At 42.0% G+C, this 17172-nt stretch overlaps 1 long non-coding RNA gene across 1 annotated transcript in view; it reads left to right on the top strand.

Annotated features, from left to right (window-relative positions):
- The first annotated feature begins 2147 nt into the window (after window positions 1-2147).
- The window catches only part of LOC137544159 (uncharacterized), a 45445-nt gene continuing 30420 nt past the window's right edge, over window positions 2148-17172 (top strand). The window contains exons 1-2 of the long non-coding RNA XR_011025745.1: window positions 2148-2256; window positions 10649-10746. This is a non-coding gene — a long non-coding RNA (uncharacterized lncRNA). The remainder of the gene's footprint in view (window positions 2257-10648; window positions 10747-17172) is intronic.

Genomic DNA, 17172 nt, shown 5'->3' with positions numbered 1-17172 from the left:
CTGTCTGCGCAGGACACTTTGGCCAATGATGATAAATCCTTTCAATAACTCATAAATAAGTCTTCAAACTGAGGATGTGTTGTGCTTTTTCCTAGTGAATGCCAGATTCCTCTGCTAGTTTGTATTGCCTAGTTACAGGCAAAAGGTGAAACTTGAAAGTATAAAAGGCTTGTGTTGTCAGAGTACTGAGGAAATAACAAGGAAGGAGTGGATTCATATCACTGCCATAGAAATATTTTGACCTGTAGCAGCAGTCTTGGCTTTATCAGAGACTCAGACACCACTGGACTTTTAAAACAGTTACATTGATTCATGTGGGCCTCAGAATACCGTATTATGTAAAATAGCTGGATAGTTGTCTATTAATAAATCAGAGTAAAGTACAGAGAGGCTGTCATTAGTGATTATTGATCTAGTTGTGCTCCAATTTATCAAGGCACCTTTAACCAAAGTAACATATCAATCTCCAGTAGTTGAGTGCGTTAACTAAATTAGTGTTTTTATTAAAGGGATACTTAAGTGTATAAACAGCCAGTTTTACTTACCTGGGGGTTCTACCAGCCCCCTGCAGTCGAACAGTGCCTGCGCCAGTACTCTTTAAACCTCTGTTCCCCGCCGTAGCTCAGTTTTGGTTTCGGCGACTGAGCATGGCGCCGGCCACTGTGCCTGCGCGGCCCTGGTAATGCGTATCTTCGTCCGTGTTCACATTGGCGAGAGGCGCAGTAAGAGGAAATCCTGTCTGCGCAGGACGCTTTGGCCAATGGGAACACGAACAATGATATACTTGACCATGGCTGCGCAGGTGCAGTGGCCGGCGACAGGCTCAGTCGACAAAACTGAATCACGGTGGGGCATCGAAGAGTACTGGCGCAGGCACAGGTCGACTGCAGGGGGCTGGTAGAACACCCAGATAACTAAAACTGGCTTTTTTTGATACACTTAAGTATCCCTTTAACTTTATGGGCTTTATGCACTAACTTGCAGTAATATTTCCGTGCAGAGACCGTGCACCGCAATATTACCCCTACTACTGCAGCAGTGCACCAGGAGTTACACTATTAGGATGACCCACAGTATTTGAGCCGAACTTGTGGTGCACTCCTGTCCTGTGACAGTACCAATAATTTTGCTCACTCTGTCGCTCTGTACTGCGCCTGTGCGATCTGCTCTGTCAATCACTGCCACGTGGGCCGAAGCGGACTGCGCTGAGGTATAACCGAATATGTTCTAATTCAGAGGACAGAGACAAAGACAGACAACTTATGTCACTACGTAATATATTCATAGATCAGGGATATCATCCACAATTCGTTGATGATCAAATACACAGAGCAACTTTAAAATCAAGAGAGGAACTGTTGAAGTACACCCCAAAGACTGAAAACAACAAAATCACAATTGTGGTAACTTACAACCCAAAATTAAAGACACTGAGGAAGATATAGAAAGCCCTACCACCGATACTCCACAAAGACAAACGCCTGAAGGAAGTTTTTCCTGATTTACCACTGCTTGCTTTCAGACAACCTCCCAATTTGAGACATGATTATCAAAAGTGCATTATCTACACCAGAAACTCCAGGCACATTACCTTGCAATAATACAAGATGTGAGACCTGCCCTTATATTTGGGGCACAAGACAAATACAAACAAACTCACAGAAATCTCGTCAAATACAAGACCAATTTTCCTGTGAATCATCCAATCTTGTACACATGATACGCTGCATGAAATGCCCCTCAAAAGGAATCTATACAGGAGAAACAGGACAAAAACTGCGCACAAGAATGAACCATCACCGCTTTAAAATCAATGAGAGTAAAATGGACACACCAGTGGGCCAACACTTCTGTGAACCAGGACACAGCACGCAAGATCTAAAAGTACTTGTTCTTAAGGGTAACTTCGAAAATGAACAATTAAGAAAAATTACAGTACACATTTATGAAAATGTTCAAGACATTAACAGAAGGTTTAAACTGTGGAAATGGATTTATAACTCCTTATATAACATGATTGATTTGGCTTCATGAGCTACAGAAACCTGCTGGATTTCATGTATGGTTGCACTAACTCGCTGGCTCCAGCCTGCTGATCACCTGACACCTAACGGATAAACAGTAACCAGCACAACTGTCATCTTCATGTTTACTATCAGTGTTTTACTTCAGCTAACATCTGGAAATATGCCTGAATAAGGGGACTAGATCCCAGAAAGCTTGCATAATTTAACTCTATCAGTTGGCCATTAAAAGGTATTATTTTTTACAAAATGTTGTTTTTTTCTACCTATCTACTTTCCATTAACTGACATTACATGTGAATAACACACAGGAAAAAGCAACACTGACACACGATTTTAAAAATGCAGAAAATCGCAAAATGCACAAAAAATAAGAAGCTTATCAGTTGTGATGCCATAGAAATACAATAAACAAAACAGAGACACTTGGGGAGAGCACTTCTTAAAAACAACCACAATACTGATAGTCAGACAAAGTCCTCCTCTCTGTATTGTCTGTGCTGTCCTCCTCCTGTGGTCTTCAATCCAAGTTCCCTCAAATACAAGCATGGAAATGTATCAAAGTGCAGCTTCTAAGTGTCAGGGGGATCCACCACCTCATTTTTTTATCCGCCATGATCTTTACAGGTCTTACCTGCCTTCATCCTGTGTCAGACACTCTGCCAAATAGCACAATCATCCTCTGAGATAGCTGCCCATGCAAATTCTAATTATTGTGAACTGCTCCTTACCCTTTACTCCTGTTCATGTAATAAAATAAAATTGATGTAGTAATAATAAGAAAATGGTTTCTTCTTTTTGGGTACCCGGAGTGGGAGTCATCGTCGTACAAAAATGCACCAATGCCGACTCCTAATAAATTTAAACTGTAATTAAAAGAAAAAATGTGATAAAATGTTATATTTCTCAGATAGTGCTTAGTCCATGAAAATTAATAAACCAACCAAAAAACACTTACTTGTGCTGCTGCAATAAAGCAGTCACCGTATTATTATACATATCTAATTGTGACTGTATAACTGATTGAAACTCGGGAATCTTTTATATATGTTATGGCCAAAACCAGACATCAGCCAATTCTAGAATTGGCTGGCCATTTCTAGAACTGGCCGATTTGATATCGGCCAAAGTCCAAAATGCTGGGAATTTCTGACATTGGCCGGCCAGTTCTAGAAACGGCCAAAGTCAGTCGGCCAAAGTCCAAAACGCACAAATCTCAGAACATCCTGGGTCCTGTCTGGCAGCATGAATGGCATTCAGAACTTCTTCTGTGCTCTGAAATATACTCAAAAGCATAATAACCTTTACAGAAAAATCTCTTTGTTACAGCTGATACAAATCCTACAATCTGCAGTTTGTCTACTTCCTGCTTTCATGGAAGTAGACCTATTGTTAACAATCCTGTGTTTACCAATTTACTGATCTGCTGCCATGCCTGAGAGATCAAATTACAATTTGTGCTTAGTCACAGATTAGGGTGAATTAGACAGGATAAACTATCTAAATACATACAGGGTGCCTTTCAGGGTGACATGCACCTGGATGTAGAGGCACAGCCACATGGATCGGATTATATAATGATTATTGAGGAATAATTACCGCCCTTCACACACATATTGGAGGAATCGCAATCTGCCTTTCATAGTCAACAGCTCCACCAGGCAATGATGTGCGGGCATCACTTGTGACATCTGTGAAAGTTTTGGAGAAAATTGTGCTGTCGGCGCGCGGAAACGGAGACACTCGCTCATCAGGGAGGATACAGACTAAAGAGGTGCGCGATAATTGAAGGCACCGTGTGGCGGCGGGTGATACGAATTATCGGCACTTCAGCTCCAGCCACCGATAACTTTGCACGGTCTATTTGTGAGAATGAGCCAGTGGGGACCGCTGAAGTGCAGAAGACGGAATGCAGATGAGATGGAAGCAGAAGGTGGCAGAGATGCAGCCGGCAGCATTAAGGGCAGCCCTGGGTCCTGTGACGAAGACGGTGCTTTGGGATGGGAATGTCTGGGCGGTGGTGGCAGCTGTTCGCTCACTTTCGGCACATAACAGAAGCTGCGAGCAGGGACTTCGGGACTTGATGGGCCACATCTAGTCATAATGCGTTCTGGCCGGCCAAAGTCCGATATGAACCCTCATTTTTGCACACTGGCCGGATCAGCCGGCCACTTCTAGTTTTGACCGGCCAGAACCCGAAGTGGCCAGACCCCGAAGTGGCCAGACTTCGGGTTCCGGCCGTAACATATATAACAAATAACATCTATGCTGTAAGAATAAAGCCTGATGAGTAGTTGTGTCACTAGTAGGGATGGCTTATAAACATTTTGTATGCAAATTTATGAAGCTTGAAAACAGACTAATCCAATTCCACCATTGCAGTAGTTGATTTAAGCAGCATTCATTTTCATACAAAATTTGCATGATCCTGCGTCAACTCAGAATTATTTGCATCTCAATGACATTTCATAGTCACTACTGCAACATCCAGGTGAGCTATTTTGCAAACTGACATTCATATACAATTTTAACATGTACAGTATATTAGTACATTACAAAAAAAGTAATAATTTTTATATAAATAAAGGCACTTTATTTATAATGGGAAACTATAACCTAGTAGACAACTTAGGAGAAAAAGTGAATTGTATCAGGCCCATTGTCTGTTTGATAAGATTTACTGAAACTCTGTCACGGTATCATTGAAAAGGGCTCCAAAGCAGACTGTGTAAAAGGGCTCTACCGTAGACTTCAACATTATTTGCTGTGAATCTTGTCTATAAGGAGGTGAGGGCTCCCGAGTTTTTTTTTCGGCTATAAAAGGGCATCAGATATAGCCCAGATTTTTTATGGTTATATAAATTTGGCTACAAGAAGAGCGTCTTTTGGGGGGGGGGGGGGGGGGAGCTATAAAAAGCTACTGGATACAGCTGAGATTTTTTTTACGGCTATATAAATACAGCTACAAAGTCAGTTATATCAGCAGGTCACAGATTTGGTTATATTTTAAAATAACGTATGTATTGAAATGCAGCTACAATGTTAATAAATGTGGTTATACCAGTTCAAAATAATGTATATACAGTGGCTTGCAAAAGTATTCGGCCACCTTGAAGTTTTCCACATTTTGTCACATTACTGCCACAAACATGAATCAATTTTATTGGAATTCCATGTGAAAGACCAATACAAAGTGGTGTACACGTGAGAAGTGGAACGAAAATCATACATGATTCCAAACATTTTTTACAAATAAATAACTGCAAAGTGAGGTGTGCGTAATTATTCAGCCCCTTTTGGTCTGAGTGCAGTCAGTTGCCCATAGACATTGCCTGATGAGTGCTAATGACTAAATAGAGTGCACCTGTGTGTAATCTAATGTCAGTACAAATATGGCTGCTCTGTGACGGCCTCAGAGTTTGACTAAGAGAATATTGGGGGGAGCAACAACACCATGAAGTCCAAAGAACACACCAGACAGCTCAGGGATATAGTTATTGAGAAATTTAAAGCAGGCTTAGCCTACAAAAGATTTCCAAAGCCTTGAACATCCCACAGAGCACTGTTCAGAAATGAAAGGAGTATGGTACAACTGTAAACCTACCAAGACAAGGCCGTCCACCTAAACTCACAGGCCAAACAAGGAGAGCGCTGATCAGAAATGCAATCAAGAGGCCCATGGTGAGTCTGGACGAGCTGCAGAGATCTACAGCTCAGGTGGGGGAATCTGTCCATAGGACAACTATTAGTCATGCACTGTACAAAGTTGGCCTCTATGGAAGAGTGGCAAGAAGAAAGCCATTGTTAACAGAAAAGCATAAGAAGTACCATTTGCAGTTTGCCACAAGCCATGTGGGGGACACAGCAAACATGTGGAAGAAGGTGCTCTGGTCAGATGAAACCAAAATGGAACTTTTTGACCAAAATGCAAAATGCTATGTGTGGCAGAAAACTAACACTGCACATTACTCTGAACACACCATCCCCACTGTCAAATATGGTGGTGGCAGCATCATGCTCTGGGGGTGCTTCTCTTCAGCAAGGACAGTTAAGCTGGTCAGAGTTGATGGGAAGATGAATGGAGCCAAATACAGGGCAATCTTGGAAGAAAACCACTTGGAGTCTGCAAAAGACTTGAGACTGGGGCGGAGGTTCACCTTCCAGCACGACAGCGACCCTAAACATTAAGCCAGGGCAGTAATGTGACAAAATGTGGAAAACTTCAAGGGGGCCTAATACTTTTGCAAGCCACTGTATATTTGACATGAACTGTGGCTACAATGAGCGCATCTAAAAATCTGTTATATTAGCAGGTGCCTAAATTCAGTTATATCAGTTAATTTGGTTATATCAGTGCAAAATAACATATATGTATGACATGTAATATGGCAAAGATTAGGCACCACTATGGAGGGCGCCATCAAGTGGAGTCTTAGGGTTAGGCACCACCAGGGGGGTCTTATGATTGGGCACCACCAGGGAAGGGTTCTGTGTGAGATAATGGAGAAGTTAGGTCATAGTAATCACTTTTCTCGACTATATCCAGCACCCTTTTATAACCGAATTTGTGTTTCTTGGCTATATCCAGCACCCTTTTATAATCGAATTTATATGTCTCGGCTATATCCAGCACCCCTTTATAACCGAATTTACATTACTCGGCTATATCCAGCACCCTTTTATACCCCAATTTACATTTATCGGCTATATTCAGCATCCTTTTATAACCATATTTATGTTTTTCCAGGAGCTCTTTTCAAATGAATGCCCATGTCACAGCTGGGTTTCAGTGCATATCTACACTCCCTTGCAGAAAATGGCCATGGCTTTTTCTATTTCAGATACAGTATAAAAAAAAGACAAAGGCCTTTTTCTGCCAGGTGGCAGGGCTACACACTGGAACCTGGATGATATACTGCTAGGTAAATCTTAGTTATACAGCCCAAGTGTTGGGGAATACACACAGGCACTGACAGGGTAGAGTGTCAGCTTCCTGGCCAGGAGAATTTTGTTCACAAAAGCACATACCATCTAATCTAGCTTTAAAATTCCTAGGTTTTGGAAGTGAAGAAGTGCCTTTTATTGTAATTTTTTTTCAATCAACAAGATTGTTATATGAAAATTAGAGGAGTCTGAGTCAAGGAGTCAGTCAGTGGAATCATAAGGGATTTTGAGAAATAACTTTGATAGCGACATCAGCCTATTTCTCTTAGGAATAACAATGGACAACAAAAGCACATCACAATATACAAACCTGTTTAAAGAGAACCCGAGGTGGGGATCTTAGAACGAAATCTATACACAGAGGCTGGGTCTGGCTATAGTGCCCAGCCTCTGTTGCTATTTGAATCCCCCCTAAGTCCCCCCTGCGCTCCGCTCTCCCCCATAAATTACAGCCGCGCTGGCGACACGCAGCGTGTCGCAGCGAGCTGTATTTACCTCCCTAGTGTCACTCACGCCGCTCCCCCGACCTCCTGCAGAGCGCCGGTCCCTGCCCACGTCCCTTCCCTCGTCGCTGATTGGAGGGAACGGACGCGGGCGGGGACCGGCGCTCTGCTGGAGGCGGGGGGAGCGGTGTGAGTGACATTAGCTAGGTAAACATTGTCCGACAGCGCGGCTGTAATTTATGGGCTAGAACAGAGCGCAGGGGGGACTTAGGGGGGATTCAAATAGCAACAGAGGCTGGGCACTATAGACAGATCCAGCCTCTGTGTATAGATTTAACTCTAAGATCCCCACCTCGGGTTCTCTTTAAAGGGGAACTTCAGCCTAAACAAACATACTGTCATTAAGTTATATTAGTTATGTTAATTAGAATAGATAGGTAATATAATCTCTTACCCACCCTGTTTTAAAAGAACAGGCAAATGTTTGTGATTCATGGGGACTGCCATCTTTGTCATGGGGGAAGCCATATTTTTGGTTTAAAGGAGGTGACAGGGAGCAGGAGACACAGTTCCAACTGTCCTGTGTCCTGATCACCCCTCCCAGCTGCACACACTAGGCTTCAAATGTCAAATTCAAAATGTAAAAAAAAAAAATTGCACCAAAACAGCAGAACGAGAACAACAACATCAGAAATCCCATCATGCTTTGCAGAGCATCAGGGGAAAAATGCCCGGGCAGTTTTTTTCTGTGCAGCTAAAAATGAGGCTTGTATAAGAGAAACAAAGTTCTAATGCTGTGAAACTGTTAAAGAAACACCAGGCCTTTTCAGTGCTGCTGAGTCGATTTTTACTCTAGAGTTTCACTTTAAGGCTGACCAAGCGGAGAATGATATGGATAAGCTACATCCAATTCTCAGTTCATTGTCAATTTAAAAAATGTTCTTCTGCGGAGTGGAGAAGTTGATACCATCATGGAGAGGATGCAATAAAGTGAGGGAGGTATCCAAGAAGGAAACTAGATGGATTCACGATTTAGAATCCGCAGCACCCAAAGGTCTTAATATAGACCTGGATATAAACTGCTTTATTAATAATGGATAATGGTGGGTTTGAGGATATCTGATATATGTATGGGTAGATCTATTGGGTATGAGCTTGGTTTCAAGGCAGGTTGTAAGCAATGGCATTGAAATATGTATGGGGGGTGGGGATCGATGTAGTATAGGAGTTGTTGTATTTGTATTAGATGAGGTTGCTATTATGTGAGGGGACGCTCAGAGGTTTGAACTGAGGATCCTACGGGTTTCCGCAATGCAAAATTCCTTTTTTTACCTTTTTTTTAATATAGCTTTGCAATACGCATAGGAGGGGAGGAGTTTAGTCAGTATAACTCAGCCAGTCACCCGTGCATCAACAGCCCCTGATGAGTCAACGTATTGACGAAATGCATAGGGCGGAGCTTTGATGCACGTGACTGGACCAGGAAGCAGTGCCGGCGGGGAGACGGAGCGAGCTTGGATCTGACGCTAAAGCAGCTGAGCGGTTCCCGGGGACCCTAACTGTTTTTGATACACGCTTGTTACCCTGCGAGGCTTGTGAGTGAATCCGTTTTTAACTTTTTTAATAAATTGGCAATATTACGCTATATCCGCTGTTTTTAAGTTTTAGTTGGATGGGCAGGCTGCAACCAGGGTCTTGAGACATCTCTGGAAAAAAAACCCCATATACCTTCAATCCTACCTCCGGAGATCTAGGAGGCCAGTGCGGTGAGTGCGGGCACTTGGGGGGTGTCCTGGCACTGCTACTGGTTTAGAGGTGTCTTTCTAGCATTTGGCACATTAAGGGATCCTGGTGACGGCCTTTTTCCTTTTTTATAAGGAGTCTGCGTACTCGCAGGATTACGCTATATTTGTCTTTCTTCTTTTTTACATGTGGAAGTGTTGGTCCAAGGATAAAGATTATTAGGACATTGTCTGACAGGACCTCCTGGAAATTTCCCCAGTGCTTGGAATTGTGAGACTTTTCTGATCTTATCCGGTTTGAGACATTTGTGCGCGTTTCTCCTCAATATACAATTTAAAAAGTCTGAAAGTCATCCTTGTCGAGAATAATACTGTAAAGAAATTCAACATCCAAGGTAACTACCTAGTAGTGAATTTGATGTTAAAGTGGACCTAAACGCTTGCACAGGACAGAAGGAAAACATAGAGAAATGCACCCTGTATGCACTAAGGCCTGGTTCACATTGCGTTTGGCTTTCATTAGTGTTTGCGTTAGGCGTTTTGTGACGCGGTTTTTTTCTAAAGCATGTTCCGGCTATTTCTGTGCGGTGGGCGTTTTTTTGAGGCATTTTTGTAAGTGTTTTTTGGGGTGTTTTGCGTTTTTTAAGAGTCCTTGGCCTTATTTTTAAAGGGGAAAGGTGTCAATTATTACAATTAATGGTAAGTAATTAATTAAGCATTCCATTAGTTAGGATATATAATGGGAGTGGTACCTGCAATGCCGTGTGTGTTTGTAGTAAGGAGTTAGTGATGGCAGAGGAGTTGGCGGTTTTGTTAGCAGCATTTGGCTTCATGAGCAGGAGATCCAGGCCTCAGAGGTTCTGGGTACATCCTTTGAATTTTAACCAAGATTGGAAGGGTCAATTCCAGTTGATATACCGAGACTTGAGGGCTCATCCTGACAAGTTCTTTGAATACACCAGGATGACTATAGCAAATTAAAGTGGTTTTTTTTATTACTTCTTTCTTCCTCAAAACATGTAATACTTTGCATGTTCTCCCTTGTCAATATAAAGATATAGTCGTGTGTTTGTATAGTACATTGTCAATCTCTCACACCTTTCTGACCTTTCAAACAGCAAAGGGCAAGTAATCTGCGCCCAATGTACCCAAGTAAGCAAGTGGATGTAGGGAACTTTGTTGGGTAATAGCAATGCTCCAACATTCTTATAATCACTATATATATATATATATATATATATAATGTATATATATATATATATATATATATATATATATATATATATATGTAAAGACAAAGTGTTTTCATCAATAGCTTTTATTAGCTCGCTTTGTTTTCTCCCACATAAAAGTGCTGTAGTAAACTTTACTTATTAAAGTAATATAGTATTTTTTATGAAAAATATAGTACTCAGAAACACAAATGTGTTTTTGCAATAAAGCTATTGACATGAACATCAGATACCTTTTAACATAAAATGTCTGTTCCACACAGTATCCCCTTTTGGCACGCTTATGGAACCGACTACTTCGGAAAACAACATCTTTTTGCGTTCCAATTGGTCCAACTCAACGCCTGCTGGTAACTTTAAGGTAAATATTGTCCTACATTATGCACACTATGTGTAATGTTTAAATTACCACACCACCATTGTGAAGATTTTAGCATCAGCGTGGAACTTTAATTTTAAATGTGTACTAACTGTTCCCATGGCGTGCTGGTGTTTGTGACACTAGTCTTTCAGAAGGCACAACATTCTGTCAGCTGGCAACAATGTACTGTGTGACATGCTATGACACATATACACTCCTTATATGTGTACATGTTGGTATTGTTGTGCATGTACTGATATACTGTATAGCAATAGTATGTTTGGTATACATACAACTGGTATATGACAGTCAATTTTTTAACTGCAACGAGCATCACCATAAGAAAAGGAACTTGAAAGCTCACGATGCATTAAAGGATTGTGAGAGCTACATTCTTCAATCACAAATGCAAATGTAGAGTGTACCTTGGTGTTCCTTTTCATGTGTAGATGTTATGTTTTGTGATAATTGTCAAAAACGCATATGTATTAGCTGCAGCCATAACCCTCTTGATATGTAGAAATTGAAACAATGCACATGTGTATGATGTTTATAGAATACATAGTACACTGCAATCGCCACACAACTAATGTGTGGTGGTGTATGCTACCATGAAGAAAAAGTTCCAACAAAGTGTTAATTCTCACACTTGAAGTTACTGCAGGAACTAAGAATACCTAAGTTACATAAACTCAACAAGTAGTCTGATCAGGTTCTTTTCATACTCAGCCACAATAATGCATGTAGGCCTCACTAATGTTAAAGGACAACTGGAGTGAAAAATATATGGAGGCTGCCATATTTAGTCCTTTTATACAATACCAGTTGCCTGGCAGCCCTGCTGGACTATTATGATGTAGTAGTGTCTGAATACAGTCAGAAACATCTGTTTGCCGGCATGCTTGTCCAGGGGCTATGGCCAAAAGTATTAGAGGCAGAGGATTAGCAGGATAGCCAGGCAACTGGTGTTGCTTAAAAGCCAATAATTATGGCTGCCTCCATATCTCTCTCGCTGCAGTTGGCCTTTCACTTTTATCTTGTCATGTGCTATGTTTGGGGCCTTCAATGGGATTTCAAAACTGTGTGAAACATTACCTAAAATAACCATATAATGGTAACATAAAATCTTTTTGCAAGTAAATAATCTTGGCAATGTGTTTGTTGCCTTAATAAAAATGTTCATTAACACAAACAATATTAACCCTTATATCATAAGGCTCCAGAAATGTCATTCATTAAAAATCAGGCGTAAGCAGAAACTGTGACATGCTTTGTGGGTCACTTGAGAAAGCGCTAGTTCCCCCACTCGGTTGTATGCTTAGGTCGGTTCAGGGGTCTTGTCTATTGGGCTAGGAGCTCTTTGACTTCTTGGTTGTGACATTTGTTCATAGTATTGGCTTTGGGGCCTATGAGGAGGGGGCTGTATTGGTGGCAATGAATAATTTTGGTGTTCATACAGATGGTTACTGTAATAGGTTTGCTGAACTAGGGGCCTATATGCATCCTGATATGATGGCATACGCTGGTAGAATGGGTCTGGGGGAGGAGGAGCTGTATCTTGCCTTTTAAATCTTTCAATCGTCTCAATGATACTACGCTGAAGAGCTGAATTGTTCTCTTCTGGAACTGTGCGTAAAGTAGGTAGTAAGCTCATAATGAACTGTACCCATGGCTCTTTCAATACCCCTGGGTCTCTATCCCTTTTTTCCATGTGAGAAACTGCCTTCTCAATGGAAGTCACCATCTTTTGGTCTCATTCTGCCCTTGATAAACCTCTACCTGCTCTTGCCTCTGCATCGGTATGACTCATTATGGTGAGATGATGGGTTAAACTGCATGGTAGGACTGTTTGGAGAGTGCAGTGGTACGTTTTCTTCTAATGCTGCAGCCGATGTTGAAGGTTTCTGCTCTGTTGCTTGGTCTGTAATGTCTGCCTTACATGGTGTTGATTGTGTATTTTCATCAGGAGGTAGATTATCTTCAGTACTGCGGTTGAAAAAAAAACCCAATATAAGACATATGTATACTAATTTAAAATCTCAGTTGAAAAGGAAAAAAGAGCTTCTGGGCACCAAAATGCATAAAGACGTCACCTTTAATTCATCCTCCCAACACCCTCAAAACATACATGCAATGGAAATCAGCCTCTTAGCCTTTAGGCTGATTTCCATTGCATGTATGTTTTACGCAGTTCTCCTTTTCAACTGATAATTTATCTACTGGAGGCACAACTTGCTTCATGCACCTGCATCCCCTGACCTGCCAGGACTGCATCTAGTGCCGATTTTTCTATTTTTGCTTGTGCACCAATACTAATTTAAAACCAGCCTAGAGCAATTGTGAAGTACAGTATAATCTACATGGTGTGCACCTTTCATTCATACATGAGGGATTTATAATGTAATGTTATTAAATTCAATTTATACACGCAACGTACTTAAAATATGTCTGATTTTCCAAACTTGTTTGGTGTGAGAGAACAATCTTTTGGAAGTTGTGCTTTTGAGTGAAAAGCATGCACCATGTATTCTCGTACAGCAAAATGAACACCCACATATGGTTTGTTATTATTGGATGCTGTGTTCTCATGACGACGACATTACATGTACATTAGAAAATATGTTTTTATACTTACATTCCTGTATCCGTATGTGGTTTGAGAAACGACATGATGTCTGTAAACTTATACTTTTTTCGGTTTCTGGCACTGGCAGCGGCACCACTTTGTTCCTCATTTCTCCGCTTCTCAAGCTCTTTCTTGTAATTGTCACAAACTGATTTCCACCTTCTTTTCAGTTGGTCACCTAGAAAAAAACAATGCATACATGATGTTCTTTTGTGTTTTTCAGATTTCTGGCGACAGGGCAAAGTTATGCTGCTTTGCATTATGAGTTTTGCCTGGGCGAGTCTACCATCCAGAATATTGTGCTGGATACCTGTTGGAGCATCTGGAGTGAGCTTCAGCAAGAATGTATGCCTTGTTCTGACCATGCCAAGTGGGAAAGGAACATTGCTTTATTTTGGAAGTTACACAATTTCCCTAATTGCATTGGGGCTGTGGACGGCAAGCATGTGAGGATGATCATGCCTGCCTTGTCTGGATCACAGTACTATAATTATAGGATTTTTTTTTTTTATAGTCCTGATGGCTGTGGTTGATCCTAAATATAAGTTTGATTATATAGACGTTTGGGCCTATGGCAGCAGTAGTGACTCTGCGGTGTTTCGCCACAGCTGCTTTGGCATGCGACTGCAACTGGGCCAACTCCACATTCCAGGACCACGGCCCAACACCACCTCACCTCCTTATCCCTGCAACTTCATTGGGGATGAGGCCTTTACCCTTTCCCCAAATGTGATGAGGCCTTTCTCCAGAAGGAGCTCCGCTGCAGACAGAAACATTTTTAATATCCACCTCAGCACAGCCAGGAAGGTGGTAGAGTGCGCCTTTGACATTCTCGCCAATAAGTGGCGCATATACCACACGGCTGTACAGATGCTGCTTGGAAATGCTGTGACAGTGGTGAAGGCCACATGCATTCTCCACAATTTTATCAGGCGCATGGAAGGCCATATTGTGCAGGAAGAGGAGGCTATCCCACCTACCTTGCCAGGGTGTATGCTAAGGGGCACCAACACTGCTCTGACCATCAGAGAGCAAATGGCTCGGTACTTTGAGGCCAGGGGGTTCAAACCAGCATTAATTTTATTTTTATGGCCTTTCCCTATGTTTCCAATGTTGTCTACTAGTTAACTTTGCTTCCCCTTTAAGAAATAAATGTGTCTGAGTTGATTTTTCAAAAGAATCTATGCTTTGTTGGCACTAAAGTATTAACATTCATATATGCTTGGGTACAAACTACTGCCATTGCTAAGCTTTTATCATTGCATTAATAACATGCACTAGATAAACACATATTCTAACTACACAGTACACACCATGCCATTCGATCATGTGCAGTGTCAGCATTATAGGCTACTTACATCTTTCTGCCTTTTCTCTGTCAGATAATTCAGCCCAACTTCTTCCAGAAACTCTTCTGCAATGCCAGCCCGGCCACAACACATCAGTTTTGCCGGTCTCTTTGTCCCCTGGATACCTCTTGTCATAGAACTCTGGGTGCTCCTGCACCTTGATGATGAGGTCTGCAGTGTTAAACCACTTTGCCCTGGCCATGCTGCCGGTTTTCTTTCACAATCTCCCTTCAAACAAACAGGCAGCAGCATCTAACCTGGAAACACTTCAGACTTAAATACTCCGGGGGAAAAAAACGCTCCAAAAACCGTGGAGAAAAGCACTTTTCAAAGCGTTTTGCACTTTTCCTATACCTCGCATTATAGCAAAAACACCCCAAAAACGGCTCATGCACCGCTTTTTAAACCTGACAGTGCATAGAACGCTTTAGTCTGAACTACACCATAGCGCAGCATGGTGTAACCGCTTTCTGTGCGTTTCGGAAAAACCGCCGGCGCTTCCATTTTTCAAAAAATGCCTCTAATGTGAACAAAGCCTCAGAGTGTTTAGCCTGTTTAATTCCTCCTCATGTGTGTAATCACAAGTTGTAATTTGATCTCTACCCTCTACCCACGGCAGAGATGGCAGATAAGCTCATTTGAAAGCACAGGATGTTAACAATATGTCTGCTTCCATAAATTAGGAAGTAGAAACAGTGCAGATTTATTTTAGGATTTGTATCAGTTGTAACAAAGAAATGTTTTTTATTTAAAAATTATTATGCTGTTGCGTATCGTTTACAGCAGAGAGGACGTTCTGAGTTCAGGTCCACTTTAACTTATAAATATTATGTAGATTGCCTAAAAATAATTTGTACCCTGCAGAAAATGAACAGTACATATCTCTGGCTAGTGGTTTCAAGATATTTTCTCCAAGACCAGATATTTGTTCCCTGGGAGCGGTCATACCTGTCATACTCGGCTTGCCTTTTTTTCTTTGGCTGTATATAGAAGCCACCAATTTAGGGGTTATTGGATAATGCACTGTTAAATTCTAAATTTATTTGGGCTGCTGATGTGTTGATAAAATCCTTGAAATGTTGAGAAAAATAATGGGTACAATGATAACACAGTTTAGTCTTGTATATTTGGTTATTGCATGTTCTGTGTTGCTTGGTGGATAATGCTGTAGTTGACTGTGTAAGCTGTTAATGTAAGTATCACGTTCTATGTTTTACCTTAACCGTTGAGTACTGTTGCTTTACTTTTTCTTTTCTTTTTTTTGTTTACATTGCTGCAGAGTACCTAGATAACCCTCCTGGCGGTCTATTAAAAACCGCCAGGGGGCAGTGCAGCAATTTATTTATTTATTTTTTAAATCATGTAGCGAGCCTAGGGCTCGCTACATGACAGCCGCTGTGCAGCAGCATCCCCCCACCCTCTTCGATCGTCTCCGGCGATCAAGGCCGTCAGGAAATCCTGTTCTGAACGGGATTTCCAGTAGGGCTTCCCCCGTCGCCATGGCAACAGGCGGGATGACGTCATCGATTTCGTGACGTCAAAGGGAGTCCCGATCCACCCCTCAGCGCTGCCTGGCACTGATTGGCCAGGCAGCGCACGGGGTCGGAGGGGGGGGGGGGGCGCGGAGCAGCGAATGGCGTCTAATCAGCGCAGAGCGGCGGCGATCAGAGTGCACACGCAGCCAGCAAAGTGCTAACTGCGTGTTGCAAAAAGAAAAATAGGCAAATCGGCACAGCAGGGCCTGAGAAATCCTCCTGCGCGGCTTACCCCTTACTCCCAGGAGGGTTAAGTCACATAACCAGAATCCCCAGGCCAAAAGGAACCAAAACATACCTCTACTGTAAAAGCTATACTAAGAACATTTTTGGCTTCTTAAAACTGAAGGTATTTGCAAATGCTTAGCTGCACATGAACAAGAACTTCCTTCCATAAACTAGTTTAGGAGATTGAGGGAATACGCAAAACCTACTTGGTCTCTGGTTCAAATCTGGGCCAGGACAGTATTCTCATGGAGTTTGTATGTTCTCCCCATGTCTGTGTGGGTTTCCTCTGTGTACACTAGTCACCTCCCACATCCCCAAAAGCTACAGATACATTAATTGCTTTCCTCCCCTAAAATGGCTTTAAATTAGTAGCAATTAGATGGTATACCACTTATATGCCGATGATACCCAAATCTATCTCCACACCCCCGATCTCTCCCCCTCCACTATGGACAAGGTCTCCTTCTGCCTCTCAACCATCTCCTTCTGGATGTCAGCTAGGTTCCTGAAGCTAAACTTGGATAAAACTGAGCTCCTCATTTTCCTGCTCCGTGCTGCACCGCCGCTCCTGGATATTCACGTCACTATTAACAGCACTACCATTCTCCCTACCTTCCAGGCCCGCTGCCTGGGCATCACTCTAGATTCTACCCTCTCCTTCAGTCCCCACATCCAAAATGTTACCAGA

This window comes from Hyperolius riggenbachi, chromosome 2 (assembly GCF_040937935.1).
Source record: "Hyperolius riggenbachi isolate aHypRig1 chromosome 2, aHypRig1.pri, whole genome shotgun sequence".
In the NCBI taxonomy this organism is placed as follows: Eukaryota; Metazoa; Chordata; class Amphibia; order Anura; family Hyperoliidae; genus Hyperolius; species Hyperolius riggenbachi.
This window is presented reverse-complemented; position numbering and strand designations above follow the sequence as displayed.